The 15,285-nt window shown below is 34.2% G+C and overlaps 1 protein-coding gene across 12 annotated transcripts in view; it reads right to left on the reverse strand.

Annotated features, from left to right (window-relative positions):
* Pi3K68D (phosphatidylinositol-4-phosphate 3-kinase catalytic subunit Pi3K68D) overlaps window positions 1–15,285 on the reverse strand; it is a 987,208-nt gene that overhangs the window by 922,949 nt on the left and 48,974 nt on the right. The window contains exon 1 of one of the 12 annotated variants that reach the window (XM_069831118.1): window positions 4,359–4,403. The exons of the other annotated variants lie outside the window; for them this stretch is intronic. The gene's annotated coding sequence lies outside the window, so the exon portion shown is untranslated. Of the gene's footprint in view, window positions 1–4,358; window positions 4,404–15,285 lie in introns of those variants that run through there. 12 annotated transcript variants of the gene reach the window in all.

Raw genomic sequence — 15,285 nt, forward strand, 5'->3', positions numbered from 1 at the left:
TTATGGCACAAGCATATAAAATCTGCAACAACTAAGAGCTCTCTTACAACATCTCATTTTTTTCCTCTACTCAAATCTCTTGTTCTCAGTTTAAGAACAAAAGTTATGCTCTACAAAATGCTGATTTTACCAACCCTAACTTATTTTGCCCCAGCTTGATGTTATATCACAAAAACAAGGTTTCAATTTCTTCAAATTGTTTGCAAACAAAGTTCTCCGAATAATACATAATTCAGATTGGTACACAAATAGTACACAAATACACTTTGATCTGGACATGAAATTTCTGAAATACTTATTACGTGAACAAGTGAAAAGGTTTTATAACAGTGCAAATTCTAGTGAAAATTCGTTTATCAAGCATCTACGCCAATACAATGCAAAGCTCTGCAAGAAGCATAAAACTCTAAAATCCTTTTCAAGTGAATAATATGCAATGTTCCACATCTCCGATTTCCTAACATCTACATTAATGGCACTGTGTCCAATTGTATTGACAGTTGAACACAAAACAATATTTGTAATTTATTCTTTGATATTCAACTAAATATGAAAAGGCAGAAAACATATTTATTTTGATACCTTGTCAATAAATTGCATGTACAGAAAAACGCACGCACGCACGCACGCACGCGCGCGCGCGCGCGCACACACACACACACACACACACACACACACACACACACACACACACGAGGGTTGGAGCTTGTAATAGAACAGAGAGTAATGTTAAATCAGTTGTCAGTGCAGCACCATGCAGGATGGATGTAACCCATGTTGAACAATGCTCATATATCAAAATACCAGTCTTCCATGGGAGGATTGCCAGAGAATGCCACAGAGAGTTGGTAGAAGCTGTTGGGAATAATGCCCTTCGATACTGGACAATCGCGAGGTGTTTTCATAATGATAGTAATAGTGGCCGATAAGCAAGAATAATTATAAGTATATATATTATATTAGCGCCATCTGTTTGCTTATCAAAGTACAATATAGTGTGAATTACTATAGTACATTTTATTAAGTGATTAATGTTTTCAGCAATAAAATGCCATCTTCAGATCGATAGTTACGTACAAAGGAACATGCTAAATATATGGAACAACTAATAATAAGCAGGGATGTACAATATAGATCAAATCAAGAAGTAAATTGTTCAATGATACAAAGACATGGTTATTAGCGTTATGCTGTCTTCAAATTTATGAATACACACAATACTGATCAAGCAAATGCGTAATTTGTTTTGGGATTAATAAGTGTCATGTAAAATATACAATATAACTGAAGTTACAATATGAGTTGTTCAAAATTAAAATACAAAGACATGACTACAAGCTTGTTACATAGTGAGATGTTATACAATTCTTCCGACGGAAGATAATGTCACGCTTCAAGAGTCAATATGGCATAGTTTTACTGCAACCTGAGTTAAATGAAGTAAATCAGATGTGACATTTTTTTTAATCTCTCTCAAAGTTAAAGATTGTATTGCAGTTATTAACTTGCGTGGTGATGTTGTTTGCGGGAGTTAGATGCATACGTCGTGGCTGCTTGGCAATGACTGAATCTCGGGTCATGCTCACATGGTATGTATATAAGCTAATGTACATCAAAAGACAACGGTAGTGTGGAGGGGGGTGTATGTGTGGATACAGGTGGGGATTGTTTTGCAGTTACTAATTTGAATAAGTTACATAATGGGTTTGTGGTATTGCTAATTTCTTCATTTAAAATTGGGATACCTTGATTAAAAATTTTAGAAATGAAATATTCCTCAGAGATATCAATTATGCTGTCGTTATTTATGATTTTTACTATTTGAAGTGCATATTTGATGTTCGTAAGCTCATGGCCTTCTTCAATAAGATGGGTAGCAAACTTCCATTTATTGCAGTTGTACTTAAAATCTACTCTATGTTCATATGTTCATGTAAATCTACTCCAGTGTTAACATACATTTAGGAAAGGCACATCCTGAATATCGAAGAAGTAAAATAGTTGAACATTATTCTTCAACCAGCTCCCAACTAAATTCTCCATGAACTTCCAGCCAACCTGATCAAAATAATACTACTACAAATACTCATCTTATACAAAACGCACCAGTTACGAATCAGCATTCGAATCCTAATTCTGTATCAGACCATACATTTCTTGAATCTCCTGGAAACCTGCATAATGAAGCCTTCACAGAGAACTCATCTACTAATTCTGAAAACGATCGGCGATCAAATCCTATGTCTGAATGGGAAGAAAAAATTATTAAAATAAAGTCCGAAGGGAACATTGAAGATTTTGAAACACTGTCACAGGATGTTTTTGACTTTATTGCAAATGAAATTTATGATCTGCCTGGACCGCAACATCCTGCAGTTAAATATTACAAAGCACGCAAAGTAAGTAAGAGCATAAGCAAGCATAGTTATAAATTATCGGCAAACCCAAATAGAAAATCCAAACGGCAATGAGCTCTGAATAAACAAAAGTATGAATATGAACTCACTCAATACAATTTTTACAATCAGAGGCGTAAAGTAGCTCGACAAATTTTGAATAATTTAAATAAAAAAGAAATTTGTAAAATCCCTTTAAATATAATAACTGAACATTTTGAAAATGTATTTAGTACAGCAAATGACAACTCTCCTCTTCATGGTGATGTAAACAGTGAAAATGTTCCAGAAGACATAATAGTGAGTGTAGATGACATTCATAAAGCTTTATACAAAATTAAAGCAGACACATCTCCAGGTCTGTCGGGATTCGAGGGATTAATAAGTTCGTGTCTTAAGACATTTAAAAACTGAGAGGTTTCTATCATTATTCGTGAATACTATTCTCCATTTTAACTATGTTCCTAAATTACTGAGGTTCGCACGAACAATTTTAATACACAAAGGAGGAGATGTTAATGACGTCAAGGAGTGGAGACCTATTTCAATCTTTTCAGTAATTAGAAGAATTATTGAATGTGTTTTTGATTCAAAACTTCGTTCTTACATTATCCTAAATACTCAACAAAGAGGATTTGTAAACTTGTCAGGAACACACATTAATGCTTCTCTAGTTAATGGCTGTCTTAAATCTGCTAAGTTGGAAAAGAATAATTGCTGCATTGTATTTTTGGACGTTTCGAAAGCTTCTGATTCGATTGGACATGAACAAATTTTACGAGCTCTTAGGAAATCAAATATTCCAAAAAATTTATACTGCATAATTAAATCCTTGTTAATAGAAAACACACTACAAATAGAAACTAATGTATTTAAAAGTAAACCAATCAGAATAAAGCGTGGTGTTCCACAAGGTTCTCCATTGTCACCTATATTATTCAATTTGGCATTAGATTATGTACTAGAAAATCTGACGGATTATGACATCAGTAAGCAGTACGGTTATGCTGTTAACACTGACCTGCCTTGCGTACGTGCATCTGCATTTGCAGATGATTTGGCTTTAATCGGAAAAGACGAGAGATCAGCAGTTGAACTTATCAATCTGGCAGAGAGTAAGCTAGCAGAAATAGGCCTTGAAATTAATCCCCACAAAAGTAAATGTATTATAATTAAAAAAGGAAAACTGTCGCCAGGAGAACTTACATCATTAGTGGGTCTGTTATTCAAAGTTTGAAAAACAAGTTAGAAAGCATCATATACCTGGGTGTTGACTTTAATGACAAAATAAAGTTAGATAAAAAGAAAATTATAACTAATTTGTCACGTGACTTCAATAATCTCGTCCGATGCATATTGTTAAAACCAGACCAAAAAATGAAAATAATTAACGAATAAATATGGCCAGGTCTTGTTTATCCCTTGCAATGAGCTCCACTCAACCAACGTCCTGAAATTTTTTTGAAAAATATTGATAAAATTATCAGAAGTGTAATCGAGGAAATATTGTCCCTCCCAGATGACACTCCAAATGCCATGCTGTATGCAAAGAAGAATGTAAGAGGTCTTGGAATTCTGAGAACTGAATGGGAAGCCAGTATTCAACACTATAACATCTGTAGGCGACTGGAACACGTGAATGATGCACATCTACATCACATGAGAAATCTAGAAGAGGAGAAGCAAACATCTCTCACGCACCTGAAGATTGCTCCACACAGCGTCACTCCTCGAACTAAAGGAAAACATATCAGAGAAATTCTCAGAAAACAATCATTCCAGTCATGGTGCCAGCTCCCACATAAAGACAAAGGTGTTTGTACATTTGAAGAATGCCCCAAAGCCAACTCCTGGATCTCTTCTAAAAAGTGTCTTTCGTCCTCGGAACACATCAATGCCATCAAGATGTCCTGCAACGTCACTGCAGTAAGATCTGTCCCTGGCAGAACCTTCAGTACTAACCGTTGTTGCCATCCCAGCTGCAGCGAGACTGAAACACTTGGCCACGTACTGGGGTTCTGTAAAAAGGGAGAGCTACTGTGTAACAACAGACACCATCGTGTCCGTACAGCAATTGCCAACCTGCTAAGAAACAGAGGATGGGAAGTTCATGAGGAGATTCATTGTGTGTCTGAAGATGATTCTCATAGAAGAGTCTATATAATTGCCATCAATAGAAGAACCCAGAAAGCAATGGTCTTAGACTCTACAATTTGCTTTGAACGAGACACAAATCAAGCACTGCAGATTAATGATGACAAGCGAGCTAAATATGTACCTTGTCTTCCATACTTCAGTGAAAAATATGGCATTTCGCTTTACAACTGGGATGTTGCAGGCTTACTATTTGGAGCGAGGGGTTGTTTACCAAAATTTACATGTAATATTCTTAAATCCTTTAAAATTTCCTTTTATGAGGTTCAGAAGATTGTAATGGAAATTCTGAAGGCCTCTCTTCAAATTTTACACTATCATCTATATATTAACACGTAAATTTTTGTTTTAATGTACAAATCTAATCCGTATTTTGCCCGTTTCATTTCCCTTTATCTTTTATGTTTGTTAATTCCGGATCCCAGTGGTCAACCTCACTTGAGGACGGATGATTTTAAATATTAGTAGTCAGATTTTGAAATTTCTATGAGTTTGACCAATATATGTTTTGGGGCAATTTTTGCAATTTAGCTTATAAATTCTACTATTAAGATAAGGTTCAGTATTATTCATTCAGTTAGGTATTCTGTTATTCAATTTGTTATTTGTTCTGGGAGCAATATGAATATTATGGTTTTTAAAAAAAGTTATTGAATCTGTTGGAGATCCCTCCAAAGTAGGTCATTCCATGCCATGATTTTTTTGTTGGTGTGCTTTCAGGTGATACTGTAGTAAATTTCTTCACAGATAATTTCGATTTTCTTTTACTGACTAGTTTTTGGTTGCTTGTTTTTCAAAGTCATTTTCAGTCGCCAGGTTTAAAATGTATTTATATTCTTTATTATATATATTATTTTAATGTACCGAAGTACATAGGCCTATTATATTTCCATTCAGATATTCTGCGTCATCATATGATGAAAGATTATCTTTATTAAGAGTTGTGAACATGCAATCAATTAATTATCTGAATTTACTCATTTTATGGGTTGTAGGATGGGTAGAGGTCTTGTGTATTGAGTGAGTTGTGGATGTGGGTTTTCTGTATATGTCGAACATTATAGAAGGAGATTTCACTGTAATTTCTAAATCTAAAAAGTTTAGTGTATGTAATTTATTAAACTCATCAGTAATGGATTCAGTAATGTATGTGTTGTTTTCATATATTATAAGAGTGTCATCAACATACCGAACATAGGCAGAGATATTGAATTTACTGGATAGGGAGCTGATATGTATTTCTTCAAGATTCTGTAGAAATATATCTGCCAATAAGCCTGATAAAGGGTGTCCCATGGCTAGACCTATTTGTTGTAAATTTTGTTGTTAAATTTTAAATAATTCTGTTTTAGGGAGATGTCTATAAAACCAGTAACTTGTTTTATTAAATCAGGGTTAAGTTGTAAATCATTGAATTTGGAGTTAATTATGGCTATTATTTCGTTAATTGGAATATTAATATATAAGTTTCTAATGTCCAAGGATAATAATTTAGTTTCTTTTGTGGTTTTTAGTTTTGATAGTTTCTTTATAAGTTGTTTTATATTGATAATGGTGTGATCATTATCTTGAATTAAAGTTCTTTTTAAAAAACTATGTAAGTATTTATTAACTTTGTGATTGGGAGCATTTCTACTGTTTACATTGGTCTCATAGATAATTCAGTTTTGTGGGTCTTCAAAATTTTCATAATGGGAACACTAGGATTTTTTGTAATAACCTTATTACCATTATTGGATGGAAATAAATCTGGGGAATTCCTGATTGCAAGTTTTATCTATTTTTGGTATGTTTCAGTAGCATCTGATTTCAATTCTGTTACTTGATTATTGCTAAGAAAACTATTAGTTTTATCAATATATTTTGATTTGTGCATGAGCACTACAGCGTCATTTTTGTCAGATTTGATATGAATTATATTATTACCTGCTAATTTCCATTTACGATTCACTAAATTTTTGTGATTGATTTTAGCTTTATTAAGATTTTCTTTAGTTTTGGGATCAACAATATAATCTTCTATGATTTTAGCTGTGCTGTAGCTGAGGAACTCTTTATTTTCATGGTTGTTTGTGCCATTGCATGTTGTGTTTCTATAGCTAGAGTGTCTACTATATTATGAATATTGGTGGGTGGAAAGTTAAACTTGTATCCATTTTGTAAGATTTCGGTTTCATGGTTTGTTAGCTGAAGATTAGTTAGGTTAACGATTCTATTATTGTGAGTTGAAGATTTGTTATTGAATATATTTTGTTGTGAGTGGCCCTTTAAAAGTGCTTCCAGTTTCTTTCGTAATGTAGTGTATTTAACTATCATGATCTTAATAATTCTATCATTACAATTATTGTATTTTATATTCCAGGATTGATCTAATTGTTCTGCAAGCTGAAGGTGTGTTTCATATAGCTATAGCTTTCTATTCAGGAAAGCTTTTTTCTTATTTAGGAACTTGATTTCATTTCGAATATGTATCAATTGATATTGTTGGTTGGATATTTTCACTGCATATGAGTAAGGTTTGTTTTTTATGGTCACATATTTTGGAGTGACCAATGCGACAAACATTGTTTATTGAACCAGATATTAGCACTGGTCTTTTGGATCTTTAATTTTATGTTTAAGAATGTATTAAATAATTTTGCTTGACTAGCGTTTGGAATTTTCATAATGACAGTAATAGTGGCCTATAAGCAATAATAATTATAAGTATGTACATTATATTAGGGTCGTCTGTTTGCTTATCAAAGTACAATATAGTGTTAATTACTATAGTATATTATAGTATAGTATATTGTGTGTATTCATAAATTTGAAGACAGCATAACGCTAATAACCATGTCTTTGTATCATTGAACAATTTACTTCTTGATTTTATCTATATTGTACATTCCTGCATATTACTAGTTGTTCCATGTATTTAACATGTTCCTTTATGCGTAACTATCGATCTGAAATTGACATCTTAATGCTGAAAACATTAATCACTTAATAAAATGTATTATGGTAATTAACACTATATTGTACTTTGATAAGCAAACAGATGGCCCTAATATAATATACATACTTATAATCGCGAGGTGGGTAGGCCTTTAGAATAGGTATGTGTGCTGTAATGATTCTGGTACACGAACCTTGTAATGTTATGGCAACGACCGTAATAAACATGAGTAGCAAAATGTTGGTGTGTTGTTAAATGTCCGTACATTTCGTTCATTCCTTGTCCTTTGATCTGCACATTTCACATTTTCCACCCACACTCGAATTTTCATAAAAAAAATACCTAGTTGCCATGACTTATGTCCAACCCTCGTGTGTGTGTGTGTGTGTGTGTGTGTGTGTGTGTGTGTGTGTGTGTGTGTGTGTGTGTGCGTGTGTATATATATATATATGGTGCCTTCAAGGAAAATTGATTGTTTGATGAGTTTAGACATGTGAAGAACATAATGGAACGACATGTACAATAGTGTGTAATAAAAAAAAATGCCTCTAGAAGAAAGATGAAGTGACATATTTAAAAAATGTGAAAGCTGCAATATTAAAATCTGAGCAAAATACTTAATTTTACAATGTGCCTATTAGGTACAAATGCTGCAGTAGCAGGTGTTTTAAGTTTAATTAACATACTCGTCTGATGAAAAACGTCGTGTTAGTTTTGATACAGTGAAAGCAACTACAGTGAAACTTCATTTATATGTTTCTCACACTTATATGTTTTTTTTTTTTTTTCTGAAGTCTCGGCAAAATTGCTATACTTTTCATGTTAATTTATTTCAGTTATACGTTTTTCGCACATACGATCATATTTCAAATCCCGAGAGGTACAAAATTTCATTTATACATTCTAAGTAAATTTTACTCGAAATTATGTTTGCCATGAAAATGTAAGAACGCGAAAATACTATATTTATGCCATCGAATATAATACACACACCAATCTTTTTATCCTAAACAACAACAACAATAATAATAATAATAATAATAATAATAATAATAATAATAATCCGTGGCACTACAGCCCATGAAGGGCCTAGACCGACCAGCCTCACGCCCACATGCCGAAGCAGAGGTGGACGATCATCCAACCAGAATGGAGGTATTGTGTGGTTAGCACGATGATCTCCCCCCAGCCGTTATAGCTGGTATTCGCAACCGGATTTCGCTACCTATCGTAGCTCCCCAAGTGCATCACGATGCTGGGTGGGCACCGGTCCCATACACTGGCCGAAATTTCATGAGAAAATTTCTTCCCCCATGAGGACTCGAACCAGTGCGCATTCCGTAACGCGAGTCCTAGGCAGGATGCCTTAGACCATGACGCCACAGCGCAGGACTTTTTATCCTAAAACCTAGAAAAAAAACTAGAGAATATAATATGCATATGTGCTAAAAACCATTCAAGATTTAAAAAGGCACAGGTACTGGTACTTAAATTTTTATAGTGTCATAAATTATTTTCAGGAAAATATCTTGATACGACATTCAAACAAGACCAAAGCACATAAAGGAATTCATTTGCTACAACAGAGAGTGGTTACGAATAATTCATCTGTGAAAAGCGTCTGATGCCATTCTAATTTTTAAAGCAACAATAAACATGTGACATTTATTAAAATAAAATAAATGATATATTATTTTGTTTGCCACTATGCTACAAAAATAGGGAAAATAATTGCATTTAATATTTCAAGAAAATAATGGCAGTTACTCACCTTGCATTTAAGGTTTAATTAGAATACCCAACAGTGGCAGCCGGTGAAGCATTCTGGTGGTGGTGCCAAAAATGAAAATAGGTTGTATGCAAATCACCTTAGTGAAAGTGATAATCACAGCTCACGTTTACATTATGTTAAATAAAATACATTAATTAAACCAGCTATTTTACCAGGTGTGCAGTTAATAATGCATCTAGTAACAGTTACGATAACATTTCCGAAACTAATAACGAAATTTAGATAGGCCTACAGATAATGCAAAACTTTCAGAGTATTGTTAGTCAAATACAAATAACTTTTATAAGTAGTAAAATTACTGGCAAAAACACACGAGCAGTTTGCACTGTATTTAACAGGCCGATAAATCCAAAGCAGCAGCCTGAATAACACATGTTCATGTCCTGCACAGATCTCATGTATCGTTAATAAAAGCATCAATACTAGCAACAGTGTAGCGATACTTAGTTGCTGCGAAATAAAACAAATATTACACAACATCAACAAATAGTGTTACATAATATGAAAAAAGTATTTATCTTTCTAAAAAGAACCATGACTATCTCTGCATTTAATATAGTTAAATGGATATTAATTTACACATTCCAATCCAAGTTGTGTGCATTAGTTTTGAATTGACAACATTACATTAAGATTTGGCGCGGAACTTTAACTATGTTTTCGTGCAAGTCTGTGCTTGATGGTTCTCTGCCTAACGTCTCCAACAATCCTGCCATCTAGCGAAATTTCTGCATTACTGCGTTCTAGCGGGCGGAATGTTAACTACTGAATCAAATTGAATTCGGCTCAAAGCCTGCCATAAGAAACACATATAAACTAGAATCAGTAGCCTTTTGTACAGTGTTATATAGACATAGATAGTGCCACATCGAACTGGCTCCAATGTTGGGAGAAACGCTGCAAGAGTGCGTCCCGATCTGTGCGCACACTCGTTCAGATGAAATACAAATAAAATGTGTAGAAATAAACTATTACAACTGTTTTTTAGGATATTACTTTCTGTTTCTTTCATTGGTGGTGCCATGGCACACTGGCACTACCCCAAAACCCGCCCCTGATACCCAATCAAATAATTGTGAACTAAAACAACCTTTCTCATATTTTAAACTGCAATTAGTTGTAGTTAACAATGCTCACTGTTGAGCTATTTACTTTAAGTTTGTTTGCAGTTGCATTATGCGAAGTCAGGATAGCTGGGTATGTTGGACAATTGGTGTGTGATTTAGTGATTATTTAATAATTGTACTGTAAAGCATGAGTGACAGTAGGGTGAAAATTTACCAACATTCATCAATTTACAATTCACTCGACACTCAACATCATCTTATGGTCAGTTTCACAAAGCTTCAATAACTTTATTTATAAGTTACAGGGCAAAACAAATTTCCACAACTAATGCGAACTGTGTCTAATTAATTTGAAGTAAATCAAGTTGATGTCCAATTTCGAGATATCATATATCATATGATATATGCTTCATATAGTCATATCCTGAAGTATTACATTGGTTTATACAGAATGTTTTCACAGACGGCCTTAGTCTGTAATGGACAGAATGCCTGTTTCCAAATAAGTTGGTCATGTGTTCGAATTCACTTTCATGCATTCTTTTTTCTTTTTTTCTATATTTGTTAAATTAATTTACTCCCTTATTTGTCAACAGTCTTCACCACACTACTTCTTTACGCTCAATTCTTTTCTCTGGCATTTGTTCCAACTACTAAGAGACGATATACAACGAAATGAAACTAATTATATTACCTCAACTAGTCGTTCTCTTGTGAATCAGATTGCACATCCTCTGCTCATGCACACTGCCTCCTTTCTGGGACTTACAAAGTATCTGTGCAACAAAACTTTTTTCTAAGACTGTAACTGCTACATCATTTGCATGCAGGCCAATAATGAAGCAAGGCAGTTACAAAATAATAGTTATTATTATTATTATTATTATTATTATTATTATTATTATTATATTTTCGCCATAATTATAGCTGTTGTAATCATTACATTCCTGATTACATTGGTGGTCTTATTTGAGGGAGGATGATATTTTATATACAACTGCAATTTAGGTATAGATAATATCTTGAAACCTATGATTCAGAGTGAAAAAAAAATTAAAGGTTTACGAATTTACTGCACTGTGAAATATAGTTGCAGAGCTGAAAGAAATTAGACACTTGATACCAAATAATAACTATTTTCAAGGTAGACATTCAATGTGTGCGTAAATTTAATTCTAATAAATGGAAGTTAATATACCAATTAAGTTTTGTTATGTTTGAATGTACACTTAGCGGCAAAAAGAATGAGCTGCTGACAATTTCTAAGTTCCAGAGACATAACATTGCGTATGCTCGTCTTGTCAAAGCCGTAGTTCACCAGGCAACACATAATTAAACCATTTAAATTTGCTGTATTTTGTTTAAGAGTCTAAAATATGTACTAAAATCTAATGGCAGGTTGATTCTAGATACATCACGGCCCTTGAAGAGTGAAATAATAATAAAATTGATAAATTCAAAATCAACCGGAGCGAATATGAACAGGAAAACCACATATTATGCCAAACCGATATTAACAGTCACAGTAGCATAAGTCGTTTTGGTGTTGGTCTATTAAACAAGTTGATAGTAGTAGCTCGAGATTCGAATCTCCCCCAATCTTTTTTTTTTATTACAAATTTGCCATCATATGTGTCTCGCAAATCTATAATTATGTGGTGATATCTCTTAGAATATGCTCAAACTCTAATAAATAATAAACCTCCCTCTCTCTTTCAAGCAATACTGCTATCTGTTAATACAACGTTCTATCTCATCATTATGCTTGAAGATGGCACAGAAACACTCATTGCCCTGGTTCGCATAGGTTATTCTGCATATGCTATTCTCCGACAGGACTTTGATTGGAGAAATGTCATTTTCTCTGACCAGGTAATTGTCTCCAATAGCAATGATAGTACTGCCCTAGTTTATTGTATGAATGGCCACCGATACGATGAACGCTTCGTGAGGCGAATTAACAAGTGGGGTTGCGTGAGGGTCGCGAGTTGGGGGTGTATGTCATACGATGGGGCAGGACTTCTGGAATGCATTCACGGGCTGTTTATGTCAGAAGTCTATGAACACATTTTGGCAAATGTAATGATCCTTTCTGCCCGAAAACGATATCCAGAAGGAATACTTTTCTTCCAGCAGGACAATCATCCGATACACACCGCCAACCGGATTCAAAGATGGTTTACAAGGAGGCGTGATGTCGACCCAGTCGACTGGCCTCCAAATTCACCAGATATGAATCCGATTAAAAATTTGTGGCAGTCAAAAGGATCCTATGCTCTAATTGGGCAGAACAACCACCCATTCGGACACCTGAGGAATTGTGGGACAGAGTTCTAGATGCGTGGGAGGAGATGGTCAAGAATTTAGACCTGTTCCATAATCTTGTGGACTCCATGCCGCGCAGAATGAGGGCAGTTGTTGACGCAGGTGGTTTGTGGACGAGATATTAGTCCCTACCACAGGCCTTTTTTTGTTAATATATTAACAAATTGTTTATTTTTGTTAATTAAATTATTTATGTGTGTTTGATATGCGTCCAGTTGTTTTAGGATGTGAAACAAGTATTAATGTTTATACAGGCCAGGTCTCGCCTATTAATAGCTCACAGGTGATGGGTAATAATACTTTTACAAGGCAGGCATAACGAAGTTTGTTAACAAATGCCATTTCACATTTAAACTAATAAATTAAGTAAAAATTAAAATAAAAAATAATAATTTTACCATACCGGGAGGCGAACTCACAATCTCTGGTACGGATGTCAGACTACTTACCACTGGGCCACATTGCTCGTAGGGTTTCCTACATTATAGACAGTTTCAATGAAGAAACACCACAGCAATGCCTTGCAGTGAGTTATGTTTACACGAGTGAACCGCACGATAGAACTTAGCATTTCTATCGACCAAGACTTGGCCCATTCTTTTTGGCGCTAAGTGTACATTGAGTATTAATATTCTTAGATATATAGTTGTAATAACCACTTTCACGTGTTAAAATAAAAACTAAGTTGTATATTACCTAGTTGAATAGTTTCAGCTTTGTCTCAGCCGTTCTTATGGTATTTTAATCTATGATCAGTTTCTTATAAAATTTTGAGTATTACGATCTTCGTGACGTCATATCTTCATTATCTCCATCTGACTCTTAATTTTCGAGCAGTTCCAGGCATAACAATTCTACATTGAAACATTCTATCATTTTGTGTTGCAACTAGTGAACCATTAAAAATTTAAAGACGAAAATTTCTATCACTAAATTAATGATAGCTTTACTGGTTCATTGGAGCTAAAGATGCTTAGTGAGCTACAAAAATGATTTAATGAACAAGTAAATAAATTAATGAATCATTAAAAACATAGTGAAGCTTGGTGAAACTGGCCCTCAGGGTTTTAGTTTACAATTTTTAATGAATAAATAAAAAATTCTGACTTGTACTTAAGGTAAATACAGCCTGTGAATGCAGCTCAAATGTCTGGCTAATTTGGCAACCCTGCTGCTATATTACACAGCTTATGAAAGTAGCATATATTTCTACAAAAAAGGAGGGTATCACTTATTTACCTATGCAAGTAATTTTGTTCTGGTGAGTCTTAAAAGCTTATTATTAAATTTTAGAAAATTTGTTTTTGTCTCTCACCCATTATAAAAAAAAAATATGAAAGTATTAATATTCCCTAAAAAATGAGTGGGCACAAAATCATGTAACTCTAAAAGTAAGACTATGTTGTTGGGTTATAGGTCTACATTAAGAAAACACAATACTTTGTAATATATGGAATGTGGGCTACACATAGTTTTTATTACATATGTGTACTAAAACATACAATGATTTTCAGACAGACATATTATGTAGTCACAACAATTTCCTGATAGAATGACTAAATCTAAGACCAAATAAAAAAAATTATGGTGAAGAAGAATGGCAAAGATATTTGCAAAAATGGCGAGAACAGAATGTTTTTTTTATCCAATGCCACCAGGCTGTCTGGTCTTCTCTCCTGGCCGTGCTTAGTTGTAACCCACTTCTGAGGTTGGGGCACCTGGAAGGTGGAGTTACATTACCCCGATGATGTGATAGGATGATTATGATAATGTAGTGACAGGAGAGGTCTTAAATCTAAACTTAACCTAAATTCCAGATCATGGACGAACACAGGAATAATCCCCTTTAAGGAAAAATTCCTGTGCTCTTACCGGGAATCGAACCCGGGACCTCATTAACTATAGCAGAAGCTCTGACCACTAGACCATGAGGCTGGTCGAGAACAGAATGTTAAGAGGAGAAAAGTTGTCAAGAAAAAACAGATGGAAAAAGAAAGACTCAGGAAGAAAAACCAGAGGGAGAAAAAATTAAATTCAGTCCAACCTCAAAATAAAACATCTGCCATTTCACCAATTGGTACTTATTCATGCCATCAGGCGAACGTATTTAATGGAGTAATGAAGGCATTACCTGAAAGCCCAGGAAAAAGGTCAGAAGTTGTGAAAGAGAAGGAACTAGCAGTCAAAACAAGGTTGAGTAATAATCATCAGGAGATGATGAAGTCACTAAACCAACTCTCCTAGGCATAGCATTGCATTTGAACCCTCACCTGAGCAAACTGAAGCTGGTTGTTATGTGATTGTTACCATTAATCTAAAGCACATATATGAAAATATCCTCCTCTCCAAAAAATTTGTGGGCATACATAAAGAAGTCAGCTATGAAGAGCGTGAAGTCAAGATTATTTTCTTGAAAAAATATAGCAAAGACTTCAAATTGTTTCTTATAGATAACAAGTCATATTGCATATAAACAGATTATCAAGATACTCCCAATTCTGGAGACAGAATGCTGGGAACAGAGTTTTGTATTCCTTTCCAGATATATACATAAGATTTATTGAATTTCAATTTCGATAGAGATGTGTCAATTTCTATGAATAAGTACATTGG

This window comes from Periplaneta americana, chromosome 7, assembly GCF_040183065.1.
Source record: "Periplaneta americana isolate PAMFEO1 chromosome 7, P.americana_PAMFEO1_priV1, whole genome shotgun sequence".
Taxonomy (NCBI): domain Eukaryota; kingdom Metazoa; phylum Arthropoda; class Insecta; order Blattodea; family Blattidae; genus Periplaneta; species Periplaneta americana.